The sequence below is a fragment of the Fukomys damarensis genome, unplaced genomic scaffold, assembly GCF_012274545.1.
Source record: "Fukomys damarensis isolate Sample0158 unplaced genomic scaffold, DMR_v1.0_HiC HiC_scaffold_20, whole genome shotgun sequence".
Taxonomy (NCBI): Eukaryota; Metazoa; Chordata; class Mammalia; order Rodentia; family Bathyergidae; genus Fukomys; species Fukomys damarensis.
In genome coordinates this window covers 38,422,504-38,444,231 of record NW_022900932.1, presented here as the reverse complement: position 1 = coordinate 38,444,231, position 21,728 = coordinate 38,422,504, and the positions used below count along the sequence as shown (strand labels likewise).

The window sequence follows — 21,728 nt, the reverse complement described above, 5'->3', positions numbered from 1 at the left end:
TAGATATTATATATCTATAGATAGATATAATAGATATATATCCAGAGAGAAATATATAGGAAGAATAGAATTCTTGTTAAGAATAGAGAATCTCATTTTACCTTATATGTAATGTAACCATTTCAGCTGTCTTATAATAAGCCGTTTATTACTATAATAATTTTACAACTATAAACTACTCATAAAATAAGAGAAAATAAAAGTGAGAGTTGAAAGCTCCTGTAAGTCCAAATTCAGATATTGAGGTGGTAGCTCTATTATATGAAGAATAAATCCTTCCCAGTCTGGACTCATTCATCTAGCACCTCGATTCTTCAAGCATATAAGTAAAACTTAGAAAATCTTATGTCTTCAAATGCTGATATCTCCCTGATCTTCCAAGTTGTTCAGAGAATAGTAGGTCAATCAAAAATACAGGAAAAGGTCTAAACCATCATCCACAATTTTTGTATTGTTCACCAAAGAACATAACATGTTTATGACTTTGGCAAAGAAAGGACAAACAAACACCCAGAAACTCTAGCTTTCAGAAATCAGCAAAAATGTTGGGAAGAAGAGACTCCCTGAGAAGAATCTACAGATAGGTTCTACTATCAGGTTCTGTGATTTGCAATGAGATGTGACATAAAAATAATGAAAAGGATGAGACAAGTAAAATATCTTCTTGAGTGCATACTATGAACTAGGCACTATGCCAAATGTAAAGTATGATTCAATATCATAATTATTATCATTTTCATACTACAAAAAACAAAACTTAGAGAAGGTAATGACTTGCTGTAATCCATATAGCTAATAAATGGTGAATCCATGATTTGAACACAGCCATCCAGATGGGATTGCCAAAGTGCTTACATGCTGTGTTCCGTTTCTCCCTGTTCCATGAGCCTTCAACATAACCCACAGGTAAGCTTGCCTTTCCTGAGATGCGCTAAAGATTCACTCCTTTAGGTAGACAACGAAGTTTTGTCTAGAAGACTGATACTAAAATGCTTTTGTAGCCTCTAACGGGAGTAAAGCTCTATGGCAAAAGCACAGCCCATAGATAAATTCACCAGAATAAAATTATTGAAGGCATAGAAAGCCTGACATAGATAAGGAGAGCAATAGGTCTGGACCCACGCTGGGGGAGACTTGGGAAGGATACAGTGAGGATCATCACAAAGCAGTAGTGCTGGGATGTTGGGAGGCAGTTTGCACACATAGGCTTGAAGCTGGAAAAATGGAGAAGAAACAGTTGGGTCCAAAAGACTATGACCTAATGATACAGTAAATACCCTAAATAAGAACTTTTCCTCCCTCTTCTTTTCTTATGCTTTCTTTCTTTCTCTATGACAAAAAAGCAATAGGGAGGATGAAAGAAGAGTAAGCCAATGAGATGTCAGGCTGCTGTCAAGTGTGTCTACATTTTGTACAGAGTATGGTGCTAGAATTGCTATAGATATTGAGCTGAAATTAATAATTCAATTCAACATAATTCAACACTATTTATTGAGTGCTTAGTTCACCTGAGAAGAACCAAATTCCCCTAGATATCCGTTTTTCCATTTACAAATGCTCACTGATTTATATGACACAAGTATAAGCAAAAGCACATCAATTCTTTCTACCACTAATATCATTCATTAACTATGTCACTTTAAACTTTGACTAAAATAGCCTTATATGTTTAGGCTTTTGAAATCACCCGCTCTTAAGAGGAAGCTCTTCTATAATGAAAGTGCTAGTCACATGCTAGATAAAGCTAGATAGATACTGAGTAAGGATCAGCCACTTCTTTTGAGGCTCTCCCAATGTGTACTGATTATTTCTATGTAGATGATAGATAATACCATTATTAAAACCATCCACAGGGAAACCACTTATCAAGCACTATGAAGGATCTGAGATTTTGTTCACCTTTCAGGGACACTGAAGACCACCCAATACTCCTGGGGCAAAGACAAGGGACCACTGAATGTTATGTTTGCACTAACCCTCCTTTCCCAGCATTCCTATGACAGTGAGTCAGAGGGTTCAGGTGGATGCTGCTTCAGCTGTGGGTTTGTTCATAGCTACAGATTTCTGAGCTTAGGGAACTTCCATCATGCACAATAATTCTGTGATTTCCTGCAAAGGGATAGACTTATCTATCTTCCAAGGTTGTTCACTATTTAAACATCCTTTAAAGACAGGAACAAAGGACAGCTAGTTCCTCATTCACAAAGCATGCAGAAACAAGAGAATGTATTCTATCTACAAATCTAGTGTAGTTGCTCAGTTTTAAAAATATTTTAGCAGATAAAGAAGTAAGGGGAAATGCATTTTAGAAAATGGAAACTGATTAAGCAAATACCTGGAGAAAGAATAAGGAGAGCACAAGGAGAATTTGGAATTACTAGGTAGAACAGTAGTTTTCCAAACTTCAAAGATTAGAACAAATATTGATCATTATTTATATTTATTTTTGCTAGACACTGATGTCATTGTGATATCTGTGAGACAAATTAGTGAGCTGGATTCCCTGAGTGGTGGGAATAGATAAGCCTGCAGTCTTCATCCTTTTATTTTCCAGAGCAACATGAATTAATTTCCACCCAACCCAGCTCCACCAAAGGACAATGTTCAGCTGTCTGAAAACTCTTTCCATGGCCCTGGACTCTTCACCTTCCAGCCACTGTATATGTGTCAAGGTTTTTAAGTCAGTCCTTCATCATCTTGATCTGCCTTTTCTAGACATGTTGAGATGTGTCATCCAAAACTGGGCACAATTTTATGTGATCTTGAGTCCATCTTTTAAAGTACTAAAGATCCAAATGGCTAAAATAAGTTGATTGCTTATGCTTTTATCAGAATTAATATTGCCAAAGAAACTGACTGGACAGGAAAGCTGCCATCCCACTAGCCCAGTTAGTATTATATATGGCTTTTAGAGGGACCAGGTCCTGCCAAGAAAGGTACTGGTCAATTTAGAAAAAAGAATTCTTGGTAATCTAACTGTGTTTGCTGAACTGGGACTGAGGGCCATTTGCTTCAACCTAATGGGAAGCAACGAGAATTGTGATTATTAAATACAAATATCTGGGCACTATCCCTGACAAATTAGTTCCCCTGAAGATGGGGACTGAGAAATCTGAATTTATTACAAATTCTTCCTATGGTTTTCTGTACTGCACATTTTCAGGGGCTTCAATATTGCAAAACTCCTCCAAAAGAAGGTCCTTAATTGAAGTCCTTTTTCCTAAAGAAGTTAATAAACCTCCCTAAGGAACTCATGTAATTCCCAGGAATTTCCCACCGGTTCCTGCCAGTGTCCCTGCAGCACCTCCTCAGAGGAAAAGGGAATTCCTTCTCTTTATCTCACCACTGGGGGTGGGGTGGTGGTGGCAGAAAGTGTCTCCTCTTGCTCTGTCATTGGTTCACACAAGTAACACAATGGCTTCAGCCTTCATTTATGCAGCCTAAATGTGGCCATCCTTGGAAGGTTTGGAAGTGTGAGCAGGTTCTGTGCGAGATAGATATGGTTCATAGAGGTAAGCAGCACACAACATACTTCAATATCTAGAGAAAAGCATTAACAATAAGGTGGTTGACACACAAAAAAGCAAGCATGAGGTAAGTGTCACGAAGGGAATAAATGGAGTATGGTAAGAAGAGAAATAAAAAAATACATTGGGTTTACTGTATTGCAAGAAGACAGGAAATATGTCTTGGGAATCAACAAAGAAAATTTACTTACTCTGGAGCTGGGGATTTAGCTCAGTGGTTCGCTGCCTGATGTGCAAGCATGAGGACTTGAGTTTAACCGCTGCTAATAAATAAATAAATAAATAAATGAAAATTTGCTTACTCTGCTTGAAATTAAAAGAAAGGTAATGACTTAGGTATGTCCTGAAATAAACCTTTTACATTTTAGATGATTATATTTAATACTTCAGGCTGTTTAGTCTTCACAGTATTCTTCCAAGTTAGATATAATGTTATCATCTTAATAGATGAAGAAACACATTTAGAGCATTTGCATATTTATTTATCCCATAAACATCCTTAAAGCACCTCCAGGGCATGGTGTCAAGGTCCTGTAACCAGTCAATGGTTGAACCATGATTCCAAGCCTGGTCTATGTCTTCAGGATCCAAGTTTCTGGGATATCTGTGGTCAAAATATTCACAAGATGTTTTTTAAAAAATACAAACATAGAGTGTAATTTACAATGCAGTATGTAAACTAAGTATGAGTCATTCTCCAATACTACATGGCTCATATCCAATAAATTAGCATATGGATTAAAAATGCCACTATCCATGATTTGGAAAGCCTTAGAACACTTCTCATACTAATATGTACTTCATCTGAGCATAGTAGTGCACACCTGTAACCTCAGCACTCAGGAGGCTGAGGCAGAAGGACTGCTGCACATTCAAGGTCAACCTGGGTAACATGACAATTTCAAGGCCGGCCTGAACTACATAGCAAGACCCTTTCTCAAAAAACCAGAAATATATCATATATGTATATTAAATGACTTTTAAACACTAATGAAATTTAGAGTGTCTCAGGATAGGAATAGGGTGTATTCATTCTAAGTTAATACAGAAAGTTTAAAAAGACATAAAAAACAATTCTCCCAAGCAATATGTTTTTATTGAAGATTTACAATGAGCCAGACTTAAGTCATGGAGTCCTGATACCCAAAGTTAGAATACCTAAGATCTTATTAAAGAATTTACAATCCAGAGGATATAAAACATGAAACTGTAAAATGATTAGTGCTGACTTGAGAGTATCACGGAGTTATGTGATAGACCATTCGACTGCTTACATCAAGGAATACAATAACAAACACCAAAATGAAGGACACTTAGACACTAAGAACCAAAGGAATTAGAAGCAAACTAAACTGGACATCTTGGTGATTCTAGAAGTTCCCAGAGAAAATAAATCCTGGGGCAAAATAGCAAGGGTGTGTTTGTGTCGGTGGACAGGCCATGACTGTGTTTTTCCAGGAAAAGCAGATCAAAGGTTGTGCAGTCTTATGAATTCTTTTGTAAATTACTTCCTGACACTATAAGAGGAAATTCGTGATATTTTCCCTTACTTTTAAGTGTACAGAATTCTATTAAGTTCCTATTTTGCTTTTCCTGAGGTTGTAAAACTTAACTTCCTAGTTAATTGAAGGCATGATGATAAATTTCTGAAATGGAATTTCTTGTTTAAGTGTTTTTTTTATTTTTCTCTTAGTATGTATTTTCTTCTTTCTTTTAAAAAAATCTGAAATAAATATGACAAACTGCTGATATCTCTTATACTTGGATAACAAGTACATGAACATTTATTATATTTATTATTGCTTTATAGTTCTGAATACTGTACACATATGAAAATATATACAATTTTATATACATTTTAGTTTTTCAAACTAGAAACAATGTTTTTCCAGTTAAAATAGTCTAGGTTTCTTGGCAGCAGAAACACTGCTCACAGCAGCATTCATCCTCAAACATCAATAGACAGGGAAGATCAGTTAGAACTGGCAGCTACAAATCTTTTTTAATAGGAAGAGAAGGCGAGGTCCTAATTGCACTTTAACCAAGTAAAACTGTTGTGTTGGTAAAATGAAACACTCAGAGAACCAAAGGAAGAAATGGTTCCATTCACTACATCTAATTCTCCCTCTCTCACCCCTCTCTCTAGACTGCCAAATATATAGGCATAAATCTTCACATTTAGATTGCAAGTTCAGATAATCCTTTTGGAACTAAGGACATGAAGTGACTAGCTTGATGCATAATAGTTTGGGAGAGCAACCTCTGTAAGTGAATCTCAGGTCATAGCTCATAAATTTTCCTCTACATGAGCTGTTAGCCCTGGACTTTCACCAGTTTTTGGTGGAGTGAATGCAGTTTTGTAAGTTTTATTTTTCAAGAGCATTGTAGTCAGGGATAACAATGGAAGAGATTTAATATGACCCAAAAATTATAGGATTATCTTATAAAATTTACCCAAAAATTCAAATGCAGAAGAGTGTAGGAGATCTTCTGAGTGCTAGAGACCCGAAGAATCCAGTTGAGGGCTTGAATTCCACAGCCATGTTCTCCATGAATCCAGCTGAAGACCTAGAGCCCACGGCAATGTCTCACGCAACTCCATATGAAGAATCTGCACTAAGGACCAGTGGTGGAAGGTAGAAAGTCTGTGCTGGTGGGGTGAAGGATCTGTGCCACCAGGCTAAGGGATTTACAATGGAATCAGGAAACGATGCTCAAGGGAAGATCAGACCTCCTTCAAAAAGGACAGCAACCATCCCAAGTGTCAGCAAGGACCCAAGCTCCTTCAAGGATGGGAATCAAATTCATATCAGGAAAAACAGCTACAACAGAGCTTTTCTCTGGAAATCAGTAGCATACAATCTTCCCCACCCATTCTCTTTTTATGCCGTTCTTATAACAATCCTCAGGTGGGTCTTCCATGCCCAGAACCATGCTGACTCAGTTCAGCTGAGCATTCCCACGCAAGATAACCACTAATTAATCCACTACCTAGGACAAGGGGCCCTTTTTTTTTTTTTTCAGAAAAATTGAGAGGGCACTACAGAGAATTCCCATATACCCAGCACCTAATTCCTACATCCTTTACACCTTAAATAATGTGGTAAAACTGTTATAGTTAATAAAGCAAAATTGGTACATTATTATTGTTAACTGATGTCCACATTTTATTCAGACTTGCTTATTTTCTACCTAATATCTTCATTCTTATCTAGGATACCATCCAGGATACCATTTCATTTATTTGTCTTATTTTCTCAGGTTTCTCATGGCTGTGACAGTTTCTCAGTCTTTCCTGGCTTTTACTGACTTTGACAGTTTTAAGGAGTGCTGGTCAAATATTTTGTAGAATACCCCTTGATTGGAATTTGTCTGATGATTTCTAATGATTACACTGGGGTTATGGGTTTGGGGAAGACAGTCAAGTAGGTAAAGTGTCATTCTCATCACTCAATATCTAGGGTATGTATGATTAATATGCTTCATGACTTTGATATTGACATTCATCAGTTACTTGGCCATGAAAGTTTTTGTTCTATTTCTCCACTGTACTATTACTCTATTCTTCATAAGGAAGTCACTGTACACACCCTATAATTAAGAAGCAGAGAATATAGTGCTTCTATCAGTTATTGGAATTTTTATGCACAAGAGACTTCTCTGTTTCCCTCCATTTGTTAATTCATTTAATCATATTTTTTGTGTGTGTGTGTGTAGTACCAGGGATCAAACTCAGGCCCTTGTGCTTGCAAGGCAGGCAATGGAACCACTGAGCCAAATCCCTGGCCCTTAATCACTTGTTTATAGCAGTATGGGCTTGTGGATATTTATTTAGTAAGTTGGGTTATAATCAAATACTATGTTACTTTGTTGCTCAAATTGTATAGTCCTTTTAGTTAATCCCACCTAGGAATATATTTTTTTCTAAGTATCACTTTTGTATGCTATTTAGAACATTGCATATATCTATTTAAAGTGCAAATGTGTTCATATTACAGAAGTAATGCATGCACACGAGACAGCTTCATATAAAATACATGAAAGTTTAATATTTTAGCATATTATCTTACAGTTTTTAAATATATTTATATAGAAACCATTTAAGTTTGATCATTTAAGTTTATTAAACATAACCTTTGGTTCTCTAAGGACAATATGCAAAAGAGCTTCAGGAAACAGAATTTGTATCTCTGTATGGCTTAACAGTTTTTTCCCAATTAAAAAGAGGAATTGGATGATCAATGATTCAATTCACTTCATACAACATTTTAACATGAAAAATATTTTTTCAAATTCCTTAGCAATTAAAATAATTAATACATCTTTGCTTTGCAGCTCAGACCAATATAGCCTATGGATATAAAAAGTTAAATCATTGTTCATCTATAGCTACTTAATAAAATATTACCAGTAAGATTATTAACATTTTTACTCAAAATTGATAAAGGCTTCTTTCCAGGTAGTGTAATAAAAACTATGATGCCAGAAAACACATTTTACAATACTGAGGAGGAAGCAAAACTAGAAGAGAAAAGCTGAAAGAGAGTAGTGCAATTGACCTAGTACTGCCTGGAATTTTGAGTTTTACTTTAACAGTGAACATAAAAAACATTTGTAATTCATGTGTATCCTCTCATTCTTATTTGTAAGTTCTTGACTTTGGGAAATATCTTTGCCATTACCAGTACATTTTAAACTATTTTTCCTCTAAGAAAGGCATATAGTTCTTATACTTTTTGAGTTCTTGTAAAATCTTGCCCTGTCCTTTTTTTTTCTTTTCTTTTCTTTCTTGTACCTGGTATCAAACTCAGGACCTTGTGCTTGCAAGGCATGTGTGCTGCCACTGAGCTAAATCCCTACCCCTGGCCTATTCTTTTGTTGTCCTCATGAACGAAAGGTGAAGTATAGGGAATAAAAAACATAGGGCATTATTTTTTTCTTCCAATGCTTTTGAGCATTTATCATTGAAAAGGACAGCCTGATTTTTTTTTTATTTTGTAAAATATTTTCCTTGGCCAGATGCTTACTCTTTTAATTTATGAAGTTTACCAGCATATGTTAAGATGAAGTGACCAGAGCCACATGGGTAGCTCTCTGCTACCCCATCTCCAGCACCCCAGGCCTTCATCAGAACAGAACAGTGAGCACTTCCCAGCAACGCAGGTCCCTCTAAAGCATCCCCCCACCCACACTGTGCTCTTGGGCCTCCTGATTGTGCTGGTACCTGGATCCACTCTTCAGAGGCACAGGTGGTCATAAAGGCATTTTACTGAGCTCCAGAAGATAGAACAGAAGGGAACATCTGTAATAAAGGCACATCAGACCTCTGTAATGTGTAACCTGGAGGGATCACCACCTTCCATCAGAACTTGGACTATCTTCAGGGGAAGGGCAGCTGGAACCTGCAGTAGAAACTTGCAGAGTTCAACCCTGCAGGAAGTCAGGGATCTCAACTTGCACCTTGCTGCCAGAATTCAGCCTGAATCTCAGGGGTCTGCCATCAGCTAGCTGAGACTGACTTAATTCCACACATTGCTGCCCACATTGTCTATTGTGACAGCACAGATATACCCTGAAAGAGGCTCTTCAATTTTTTTTCTTTCTTTTCCTCTTATTTTTAATTTTTATTTTTAAAATTTTATTTTTTCCCATTCTGCAAATTCTTCCTTTTTTCTTTCTTCTTTTTCCTGCTCAGTCTCATTATTCTTCATCTCCCTTTTTGTTCCTGTTCCTGATTTGTTCTTTCATTTTCTTCTCTGTTTTTCCTTCACTCAATTATCCGTCATCTCTCTTTTTGTTCCTGTTACTGCCCAGATTTGCCATTAGGGCAGCTGCTCTTTTCTGTAGCTGCTCGTTTGTTTGTTTGTTTGATTTTTGGTACCAGGGATGGAACTCAGGTCCTTGCACTTTCGAGGCAGGTGGCAGAACCACTGAGCTAGATCCCCAGCCCCTGCTGCCCCGATTTGGATTTCTTCTTTCTTTTTCTTTTCCTCTCTCTTTTTCTTTGGCTCAATTGTCCTTAGTTTCAAAGGAAAGTGAGTACAATTTATAGCTTCCCCATTATTGTTAAGTTGTTCAATTCTTTTTTTTTTTTGGTACCGGGGATTGAACTTGGGCCCTTGCATTTACAAGGCAGGCCACCAAACCACTGAGCTAAATCCCCAGCCCAGTTGTTCTATTCTTGTTTTTATTCTTACACCCGTCTTTCCCTCTTGTCTTCAACAGCTTCCTAGAGTTTGCATGATCATCCTGTGTCCTCTGGCTTCACCTGAAACCTTTTCCTATTCTTTTCCCTATCTATTCCTCTCCACCAAATTCCTTCTAAGTCCCCACCCTGAAGGGTAAAGTTGCTATATTGAAGAGTTTATTCACTAAAAACATATTTTGGGCTGCTCCTCAACTTTGATTTAATTCACATGGTTAAAGGTGATAGATTAATAACTACCATAAAGGGTTAATTTGTGCTTCATGTTATTGTGTTATTGTGTTGCTGATTGTATCTTTTGGGCTAAAGGGTTGTGATTGATTTAACAAGTTGTCCTTTTTGACATTATGAAAATGAGTGTATCGCTGAGTCATTATAAACACAAAACCTAAAGAGCAGGTATATCAAGAAGATCAAACCACTAATCCAGGAATTAAATCAAGGACAGCCCCAAAGCAAAAATAAAAATGATAAAACACTTAAGCAAGGCACAAATACAGATTTCCAGTTCTCTAACAGCAAATTCTAGGGGAAACAAGGTGGAAAAGTCTGGCAATCAACCACTGGGATACCCTGAACTCATAGCACAGGAAGTAACAAAACAGATCAATCAGGCTCTAGAAAAATTCAAAACAGAAATAATTTCCCAGATAACTACAGAGATGGTGAGCACAATGAAAGACATGATGAGACTCTAGAACAGAAACAGACAAAAAAATTGATGAGCTTAGGATCATGATAGAAGCCATGAATGCCCAGCATAGGAAAGAAATGGAAACCGTCAATGCCCAACATAGGAAAGAATGGAATCCCTGAAACATTCAAACAGAAACTCAGATTAATTTTGGTGGCCTGCCTTGCAAGCGCAAGGACCTGAGTTCAAACCCCAAGTACCAAAAAAAAAAAAAAACAGATTAAAACTCTATGGAAAATATTTGCAGCAGGATGAATGAATGTGAAGATAGAATTTCAGATGTAGAAGATAGGATTGCAGTCAGTGACCATGAAAAGGGAGATCTCTTAAAAAGAGTAAGGGATTGTGGGAAATCAATCCAACAACTCCTAGATGATGCAAAGAAGAATAACATAATACTGATAGGAATCCATGAAGTAGTAGGAAAAAGTATAAATGATTTTTTTAAAAAACTGTTCACAGAATTAATGACAGAAAACTTCCCAAACATAAGGGAAGAATTTGACATACAGGTAAGTGTGGCACATAGGACTCTAATTTTCCATGTTAAATAAAAATCTACACCTAGACATATAATAGTCAAGATCCTGTAAACACAACAGAAGAACAAAATACTACAATCAGTTAGAAAAAAGAAATCCCATGCAAAGAAAAGCCCATCAGAGTCACAGCAGACTTTTCAACACAAATGCTCAGGTCAAGGACAGTATGGAATTAGGTATTCCAAGCCCTAAAAGAAAACATCCTCCAACCTAGACTGATGCATCCTGCAAAACTCCCTCTTAAAATGAATGGGGAAATGAGATACTTCAAGGACAAAAAAAACACCTGAGAAACTTCATGCATACCAAATCAGCACTACAAACAGTTCTAAACAATATCCAAGAAAAAGACAATGAATGTCAAAGCACTATGAGTCCCAACAGAGCAAATGAATTAGGCAAAGCAAGAAAATAAAAGGAGAAGTGGAAAAGTTAAAAACAGCCAACAACAGGAAATTACATGACAATGATAAGTCAATACGTATCAGTTGTAACCACCAATGTCAATGGCCTCAATTAACCAATCAAAAGAAATAGACTGACAGAATGGATTAAGAAGCAAAATGCAATGATATGATGTATACAAGATACACATCTAGTTCAAAAAGAAACTCATAGAATGAAAGTGAAAAGATAGAAAACACTTCTCCATGCAGCAGGAGCCCAAAAAGAAGCAGGGGTAGCTATTTTATTAGCAGACAAAGTAAATTTCCAAACTGAAACCAATTAAGGGAGACAAATAAGGTCACTACATCCTTAAAAAGGGAACAATCCAAGTGGAAGAGATGACCATCATAAATATGTATGCACCAAATATTAATGCCCCAACTATATAAAACAAATATTAAGAGATACAAAAAACCAATTACACACTAAAACAATTGCACTGAGGGACCTAAATACCCCACTATCACAAATAGATAATGAATCATATAGACAAAAAAAATCAACAATGAAATACTAGAACTGAACCAGGCTTTTGAACAAATGGATTTAATAGCTGCAGAGATTTCCACCCCACAAAAATCAGAATATTCATTCTTTTCAGCTGAACATGGTTCATTCTCCAAAATAGACTACATTCTCCCCATACAACATGTTTAAACAAATGCAAAAGAATCAAAGTTATCCCATGTATATTATCAGACCATAGTGCAACTAAGCCAGAGAGCATAATAAACCATAAGAACTTCACAAACACATGGAAATTGAACCATGATCTCCTGAACAATCAATTGGTCACAAAGGAAACTAGGAAATTAGTCAGTTTTTACAAATAAATGATAATGCCAATATAACATATGGGAATCTATGGGACACAATGAAAGCAGTTCTACGTGGAAAATTCATAGCAGTAAATGTCCATACTAGTAAAACAGAGCAAGCTCAAATAAACAACCTAATGATAAATCTTAGGCTCCTAGAAAAAGAAGAGCAAGAAAAATCCAAAGCTCATAAAAGGGAGGAAATTATAAAGATCAGAGCAGAAATAAATTTTACGGAAACTAAGAGAATGATACAAAAAAATCAATGAATTGAAAATTTAGTTTTTTGAAAGATAAATAAAATCAATAAACCTTTAGCCAACCTTGTTTTTAAAAAAGGAGAGAAAAGGCTCAGATCCCTGCAATTAGGAATGAAAAAGTTGAAATAAAAACAGATCCAACAGAAATCCAGAGGATCACCAATAACTTCTTCAAGAACCTGTACTTTAATAAAATGGAAAATGTAGAACCAATGGACAGATTTCTTGACAGTTAAGAATAACTTGAGTTGAACAAAGAAGATAAAAAAATTCTAAACACCCCATTACAATCAGTGAAATCGAAAATGTAATTAAAAGTTTACCAATGAAGAAAAGCCCAAGTCCTGAGGGATTTGCTGCTGAATTTTACAAGACATTTAGAGAAGAGCTACTGCTACTATGCTTTAAACTCTTCAGTGAAATTGAAGGGAAGCAATACTTGCAAATTCATTCATGGATGCAATTATATTTTTGATTCCAAAACCAGGGAAAGTCCCAACCAAAAAAAGAAAACTATAGGCCAATTTCCTTAATAAACATGGATGCAAAATTCCTCAATAAGATATTGGAAAACAGAATACAGAGGGTCACCAAGAAGATCATAAAACCTTATGAAGTTGGATTTCTCTCAGCAATGAAAGGGTGGTTCAACATATGTAAATCAATAAATGTAGTATACTTTATCAATAGAGTCAAGGACAAAAACTGCATGATCATCTCAATAGATGTAGAAAAAGTATTCAGCAAAAGTTAACACCCATTCATGATTTTAAAAAATCCTGCAGAAAATTAGAATACGTGTTCTTTATCACACTAAATGGACAAAAACTGAAAACCTTCATGCCAAAATCATGAACAAGACAAGAATATCCACTATCACCACTCCTGTTCAATATAGTTCTGGAAATATTAGCCACAGCAATTAGACAAGAGAAAGAAATGAAAGCAATAAAGATAGGAAAGAAAGAAGTCAAACTGTCATTATTTGCTGATGATATGATACTTTACATAGAAGACTAAAAAAACTCCACCAAAAGGCATTTAAACTTAATTGACACTTTCAGCAGAGTAGCTGGATACAAGATCAATGCTCAAAAATCAATAGACTTCTTGTACTCATATAACAGAATTACTGAGAGAGAAATTAGGGTAACAATTCCTTTCACAATAGCATCCAAAAAAAGAAGTATCTAGGAATCAATCTAACAAAGGAAGCAAAAGACCTCTACACTGAAAACCTCAACACTCTGAAAAAAGAGATCAAAGAGGATATAAGAAAATGCAAAGCTATCCCTTGCTCCTAGATAGGAAGAATCAACATAGTGAAAATGGCCATGCTACCAAAACTGCTATATAGATTCAATGCAATCACAATTGAAATCCCAACAGTATATGTCACATAACTAGAGAAAATTATCCAAAACTTCATTTAGAACAAGAAGAGACCTAGAATAGCAAAAGCAATTCTAGGCAACAGAGACATGACAGGGGTTATCACAATCTCCAACTTGAAACTGTACTACAAAGCCACTGTGATAAAAACAGCATAGCACTGGCAAAGAAGAAGACCCAAGATCAATGGAATAGATTGAAAGATACAGAAACAACTCCAGATAAACTCAACTACCTCATCTTTGACAAAGGAGCTGAGCATCCTCACTGGAGGAAAGATAGCCTCTTTAACAAATTGTGTTGGAAAAACTGGATCTCAACTTTTCAAAGATTAAAGCTACACCTTTATCTTTAACCAAGCATGGAACTAAAATCCAAGTGGATTAAAGATCTAATTATTAAAACAGAAACACGACACTCACTTGAAGATAAGTTAGGCAGAACTCTTGAAGACATTGGCATAGGAAAAGACTTTATGAACAAATCCTCAGTAGCACAGGAATAGCACAAAGAATCAACAACTGGAATCTCATCTTATTAAAAAGTTTCTGCACTGCAAAGAAACCACCAAGAGAACTAAGAGACAATCTACAATGTGGGAAAAAATTTTACCAGCCACCCCTCAGACAAAGGACTATTATCTAGAATTTATAAAGACTCAAAAAATCAGCCCCCCCCAAAGATAAAGACCTGATTCAAAAATGGGCATCTGAAATAAACACATTTCTCAGTCAAAGAAGTAAAAGCATCAAATAAATAAATGAAAAAATATTCAATGTCACTGGTCATTCGAGAAATGCAGATGGAAACAACCCTGAGTTTCCACCTCACCCCAGAAAGAATGGCTGCTATGAAGAAATCAAGCAATAAGAAATGCTGGTGGGGTTGTGGGGAGAAAGGAACCCTTTTCCATTGTTGGTGGGAGTGCAGACTGGTGCCACCACTGTGGAACTCAATATGGAGATGTCTCAAACAATTAGGACTAGGGGTTCCATTTGACTTAGCTATCCATCTTCTGGGTATCTTTCCCAAAGATTTAAAAGAATCATACCATAGTAATATATGTGCACCCATATTTATAGCAGCACTCTTTGCAATAGCTCAAATTTGGAAACATCCCAATTGCCCATCAGTTGGAGACTGGATAAAGAAGATGTGTTTTTTCTATAAAATGGAGTATTACTCAGCCATAAAGAAAGAGAAACTAGTCATTCATAGAAAAATGGATGCATATTAAGGCCATACTCTTAAGTGAAAAAAATGACACATTAGTGTAAGTACCAAATAATTTCTCTGGTGTGAAAAACTAAAAGTGTACATAAAATCCAAAATGTGTAATTGACAATGTGAAGTAGGAAAAAAAGGGCTAAAGGTGTAGCGGAAATGGGAAGGGTAGGGAAAAGAAAATAAGGGAAAAGAAAAAATATAAGAAAAGGAAAAAAATGGAAACAAAATCTTTGTAAATAGGGAAGGTTGAAGGGGGTGAAGGGAGGGCAGTGTTAGGGGGAAAATGAGAACAAAGATCTGTCATGTAAAGGTACAATTTCCCAATGATGAATGTAACTCTATTGTATACTTAAAAAGTACCAATAAACTCAATGAAAAAAAAAAAGATGAAATATCCATTATTTTTTGCTTTCTTCTGAATGTGCTAATCCCACATTTCAGCTGTTTTCCATCCTGAGAATGTGTTATTCAATCATGTTTGACATTACTTCAATTCCAGTCTTCTAGATTCTAAAATTGATATACTTATTACATTAGAAATATAGCTTTTTACTTCTAATTCTTGTATTTAGGAGGAAATGCCTACATTTAAATAAACCATTTAAAGCTATCTGGATTTTAAATTAATATTCAATTTTTTAAAGTAAAACCTTCAAAATCAAATTTTCTTAAAGATTTTATGACTTTTGCTAACATCCTAAATTTATTGAGTCAGTATTTTACAAACAATAATTATTACCTCTGGGAAAAACTTCAGTTACTTCAATATAAACATACTAAACTATTTACAGTTTGTTTTTTTACAAATGCTTTATTTCCATTTATTCATTTTCTCATTTTTTTAGTATTTGTAAATAGGGAAGGAAAGAGGGGGTGAAGAGAGGCCAGAGATAAGGGGAAAAAATGAGAACCAAGACCTGTCATGTAAGGTACATGATCCCAATGGTAAATATAAGTGTACTGTATACCTAAAAGGTACCAATAAACTCAATGAGCAAAAAATATACAATTATTTTGTATTAAAAAATAAAATAAATAAAATCTTTTTTTTTTTGGTACTGGGGACTTTGTACTTGTGAGGCAGATGACAGACCCACTGAGCTAAGTCCCCAGCCCTAAAATATTTAAAATCTTAGTAAGTTAAATTATTTAAATATTTTGAAAGCATTTATAATTATGTTATTTGATTAAATACTTTGAAATTTCAATAGGTTATCCTGTTTTTTCCTTATAATTGTAATTTTCATATAAATTAATTTTTCATAATTTTTCATTTAATTTGATTGTGCATCATAAAGTAACCTGCCCCATCTGCCTTATAAATTTCATTTTATAAAATATCCACTTTATTAGATTTTTTAAAAAGTGGAGTCACACACACACACACTCATACACCCCTAGTAAGACCTCTTGTGAGCTGAGAGTTGTATTTGCCGCAGGAAATTCATAAGATATGACTTAAATTGAAGGATTGCTGGATCCTGACTGCCTTCCAACTCCAAGGTGCTGCATAGATTCTTGCCAGTCTGTCCTAAAGATTTCAGCATGTAAAAAGAAAAAAGAAAAAAGAAAAACAAAGATTTTAGCATGCCAGCAACTCAGCCAACTGCATGAACCAATTCCTTCAACATGAACCAATGCGTCTGTCCTTCACACACATATATATATACACACACACATACACACACATATATACACACATATCTTGTTATTAGTTCTGTTTCTCTGGAGAACTCTAATGCACACTTTGCTTATTTGTTTAGAGGAGATAAGGTGTGGAAACAGCTCTATATGCTAGGTAAGGAAAGGTAATAGAGTTTCTGCTTGCTCCCATTGGAGTGCTCTTTGTCAGGAAGACCCAAGCCTATGTTGTGAAGATGGTGAGCAGCCAAATGGAAAGGCTGTATGTTGGTGCTCTGGTCATAGTTCAGCTGAGGTCCTAGGTCACAGGCAGCCTCAGGAACCAGACGTTTATGTGTGTGAGAGAGATAGTACAGGTCCAGCTCTCTGCCACTGTACTGCTCTGGTGTGATCAATGGAGCAGAGAAAAGCTATCTGCGTCCCCACAAAACCCTTTGTGAATTGCAGATCTATAAGGAACCTAAAGAATCATTGTTGTTTTAAGCCTTAATTTTGGGGTGGATTACAAGTAGCAATAGATGACTCAAAAACTATTAAAATATGGATCAGCTTACATTAGCCTACAATACATAAACAGGCAATCCTAAATTCTCAGACTTAGAACAGGAAATGGTTATTTCCTCACTTATATCACTTTGCCCATTGCAGGTCACCTTGGTCAAAAAGTCCAAATAGTTTTTGTTCTAGATCCCAGGAGGAAGACCAGCCCCATCTGTGACAGCCAATGGTGCACAATCAGGCAGCTGCAAGAAGAAAGTCTGCTACTTCCACAATGGTGATATTGGAAATTATTACTACAGACAAGGTCATCCCATGAAACCTCATAGAATCTGCATGACTCATAACTTGCTGTTAAATTATGGCTTATACAGAAAAATGGAAAAGTATAGGCCCCATGAAGCCACTGCTAATGAAATGATGAAATACCATAGTGATGGGTATATCAAATTTATACAGTCCACATGACTAGATAACATGTGAGAGTACAGTACACCAGTGCAGAGATTTAACGTTAGGGAAGATAGTCCAGTATTTGATGGACTCTGAATTTTGTCAGCTCTCCACTGATGGCCCAGTTGCTGGGGCTGTGAAGTCAAACTGGCACAAACTAATATAGCTGTAAATTGGGCTGGTGGATTACATCATGAAAAAAATCAGAAGCATCAGAATCTGTTATGTTAATGATACTGTGCTTGATATCCTTGAATTGCTGATGCATCATCAGAGTCTTATGTATTGACATGGACATCCATCATTGTGATGGCATTGAAGAAGCTTTTTATACAACAGATCCCATAGTGACTACTTCATTCCATAAATATGGGGAGTGCTTTTCTGGCACAGTAGACTCGAGGGACATTGGTGCTGGAAAAGGCAAATGCTATGCTATCAGTTTCCAATGAGAGGTGGTATAGATGATGAGTCTTACAGGCAGATATTTACGCCTATTATCTCAAAAGGGATGGAGATGTATCAGCCTCTTATGGTGGTTTTGCACTGTGGTGCAAACTCTATCTGGTGATAGGCTTGGTTGATTCAGTATCACAGTCAAAGTTCATGCTAAGCATGCAGAAGTTGTATAAACTTTTAAATTACCATTGCAGAAGCTTGGGGGAGGTGAAATGTTGCTCTACATTAAACGTATGAGACTGTAATTGCTCTTGATTGTGAAATTCCTAATGAGTTGCCATATAATGAATATTGTAAGTATTTTGGTCTAGATTTCAAACTGCATGTTAGCCTTTCAAACATGAAAATCAGAATACTCTGGAATATGTGGAAAAGAAAAAGCATCATTTAGTTGAAAGTTGTACATGTTATCTCAAGCACCTGATGTCTAAATGTAAGCTATACCAGAAAATGCTATTTGTGAGAACAATGGATATGAAGATGGAGAAGATCCAGACAAGAGAATTTGTATTGGAGCACCAGACAAACAGCTCATGATGATTTATCAGATTCTGAGGATAAAGGGGAAGGAGGTCATAGAAATGTGGCTGATCATAAAAAAAGCAAGGAAAGCTAGAACTAAAGAAGACAAGAAGGAAATGAAACGCAGAAAAGCAGATGCAAAGGAAGAACATAAATCAAACACAATAGTGGTGAAAAGCATACACCAAAGGAATCAAATAGGAACAATTCAGCAACACGTGAATTTGAGAGCCCTCCCAAATTTAGAAAGTCATTAAAAAGCAAGGAAACATTGGAATGAGTATTGTTTTCTTGTTGAAGATTTATGTCTTCATTTCATGCCATTTTGGCATGGACTTGTTTATTTTGAAAATGGCTTTTTTTGTGTTTTTCTAAAAATTTTTTTCTCCACCATATTTTATGTGATAATATTTAAAATGGAGGCGAATTGCGTCAAAAATTAATCTATTAAGATAACTGGGCTTTCTGAGCTGAGTTTCCATCATTTGTAATTATCTTTATTAAAAAACTGTACTTGAAAAAAATGAAAACAGTAGGCCCAAACCATAGTCCTTGAAGCTACTGAGAAGATGCACACATCATTTGCATTCACATTTCACTGGATGAGGAATTCATGTGGCCGATTCAGTTCATTGGGGCAGGGAGGATCAAATTCTTTTGCAAAGATAACAAGTTACACAGTGAGCCACAATAGGACATGTGTGCATACTTCTCCCATAGGGAAAGTGAATATGTGTGACATCTTATAGTAGAGGAGGAGCAGGGGAGGAAGAGGGAATGCTTTGAAAAATAATGTGATCTACTAGAGTGAACAACCTATTATAGGAGAAGGAACAATGCAAGAGTAAAAGAGTTGCACATTTTCTAAATCCACCTTTAGGAAAGATACTGCCCAAATTGTAACATTTCTTTTAAATTGCTCTCAATTATGCCAGCGAAACTATAAAACTGTCATCTTTCTTTTTTACAGCGCTTAGCATGTCCCTCTTCAATATTTATCATACTGAATTCTTTTTTTTCAGCTTCAATTGATTTTATTGGTGCATTTTAGGGATACAGTACAGTTACATTCATTGTTGGGATCTTGTACCTCTACATGACAGGTCTTGGTTCTCATTTTTTCCCCTTGTCCCTACCCTCCCTTCACACCCTCCTCCCCTCGACATCTACACTCATTTTATTTTCATCTTTTCTTTATCTCATATTTTTTTCTTTTCCCTTAATACCCTTCCCCTACCCATCCCACCTTCCCTAAACCTTTAGCCCCTTTCTTGCCATTTCACCATGTCAGTAATCTTATTAAGATCTTATATATTATTGCAGTTTATTCACACCAGAGAAACTATTCAGTATTTACACGTGTGACTTATTTATTTCACTTAGGAGTATATCTTCAATATGTATACATTTTCCTATGAATGAATCTATTTTCTCATTCTTTATGGCTGAGTAATATTCCATCTTATAGACAAATCACATCTTTATCCAGTTTCCAACGGATGGGCAAATGGGCTGTTTCCAAGTTTCAGCTATTACAAACTGTGCCACTATAAACATGGGTGTGCATATATCACTGTGGTATGATTCTTTTAGTTCTTTTGGAAAGATACCCAGCAGAGGAATGGCTGGGTCAAATGGAACCTCCAGTCCAAGCTCTTTGAGGTATCTCCATATTGATTTCCATAGTGGTTGCACCAGTCTGCACTCCCACCAACAATGGAGAAGGGTTCCTTACTCCCCACAACCCTGCCAATATTTGTTATTGTGTGATTTCTTGATAGCAGCCATTCTTTGTGGGGTGAGGTGAAATCTCAGTGTTGTTTCCATCTGCATCTCTTGAATGACCAGTGATGTGGAACATTTTTTCATATACTTACTTGCTGCTTTTACTTCTTTGATAAATGTTCATTTCAGATGCCCATTTTTGAACGGCATCTTTATATTGGGGTGCTGATTGTTTTGAGTTCTTTATATATTCTAGATAACAGACCTTTGTCTAAGGAGCAGCTGGTAAAATTTTTTCCCACATTGTAGGTTGTCTCTTAGTTCTGATGATGGTTTCTTTTGCAGTACAGAAGCTTTTTAATAAGATGAGATCCCAGTTGTTGATTCTTTCTGCTAGTTCCCGTGCAACTGAGGATTTGTTCATAAAGTCTTTTCCTATGCCAAGGTTTTCCAACATTCTGCCTAACTTACCTTCCAGCAAGTTTAATGTTTCTGTTTTAATATTTAGATCTTTAATCCATTTGAATCTTAATTTAGTGCATGGTGAAAGATAAGGGTCCAGTTCTAATCTGTGGCAGGTTGAAATCCAGTTTTTCCAACACCATTTATTAAAGAGGCTATCTTTCCTCCACTGAGGATGGTCAGCTCCTTTGTCAAAGATGAGGTAGCTGAGTACATCTGGATTGTTTATGTATCTTCTGATCTGTTCCACTGATCCTCAGGCCTGTTTATTTGCCAGTTCCATGCTGTTTTATTATCACAGTGGCTTTGTAGTGTAGTTTCAAAGTGGGAATTGTTGTACCCACTGCCATGTGTCTGTTGCCTAGGATGGCTTTTGCTATTCTAGGTCTCTTATGGTTCCAAATGAATTTTTGGATTCTGTTTTCTAGTTCTGTGAACTATAGTGTTGGAATTTCAATTGGTATTGCATTGAATCTGTATAGTAGTTTTGGTAGTATGGCCATTTTCACTGTGTTGATTCTTCCTACCCAGGAGCAGGGGATATCTTTCCATTTTTTTTTTTTATTTTATTTTTTTATTGAGTTTATTGGTACATTTAGGGATACAGTACAGTTACATTTATTGTTGGGATCATGTACCTTTACATGGCAAGTCTTGATTCTCATTTTTTTCCCCTTACCTCTGCCCTCCCTTCACCCCCTCCTCCCCTCCCCATCTACAAACACTTTATTTTCATCTTTTCATTCTCTCACATTTTTTTCTTTTCCCTTTTTGTTCTTCCCCTACGTATCACACCTTCCCTACATCTTTAGCTCCTTTCCTCCCATTTCTAAATGTCAGTAATCTTATTAGAATC

The 21,728-nt window shown here is 36.1% G+C and overlaps 1 pseudogene; it reads left to right on the top strand.

Annotated features, from left to right (window-relative positions):
* Nucleotides 1-5,993: 5,993 nt before the first annotated feature.
* Nucleotides 5,994-18,942, top strand: LOC104848845 (annotated as a pseudogene).
* The last annotated feature ends 2,786 nt before the right edge of the window (nucleotides 18,943-21,728 follow it).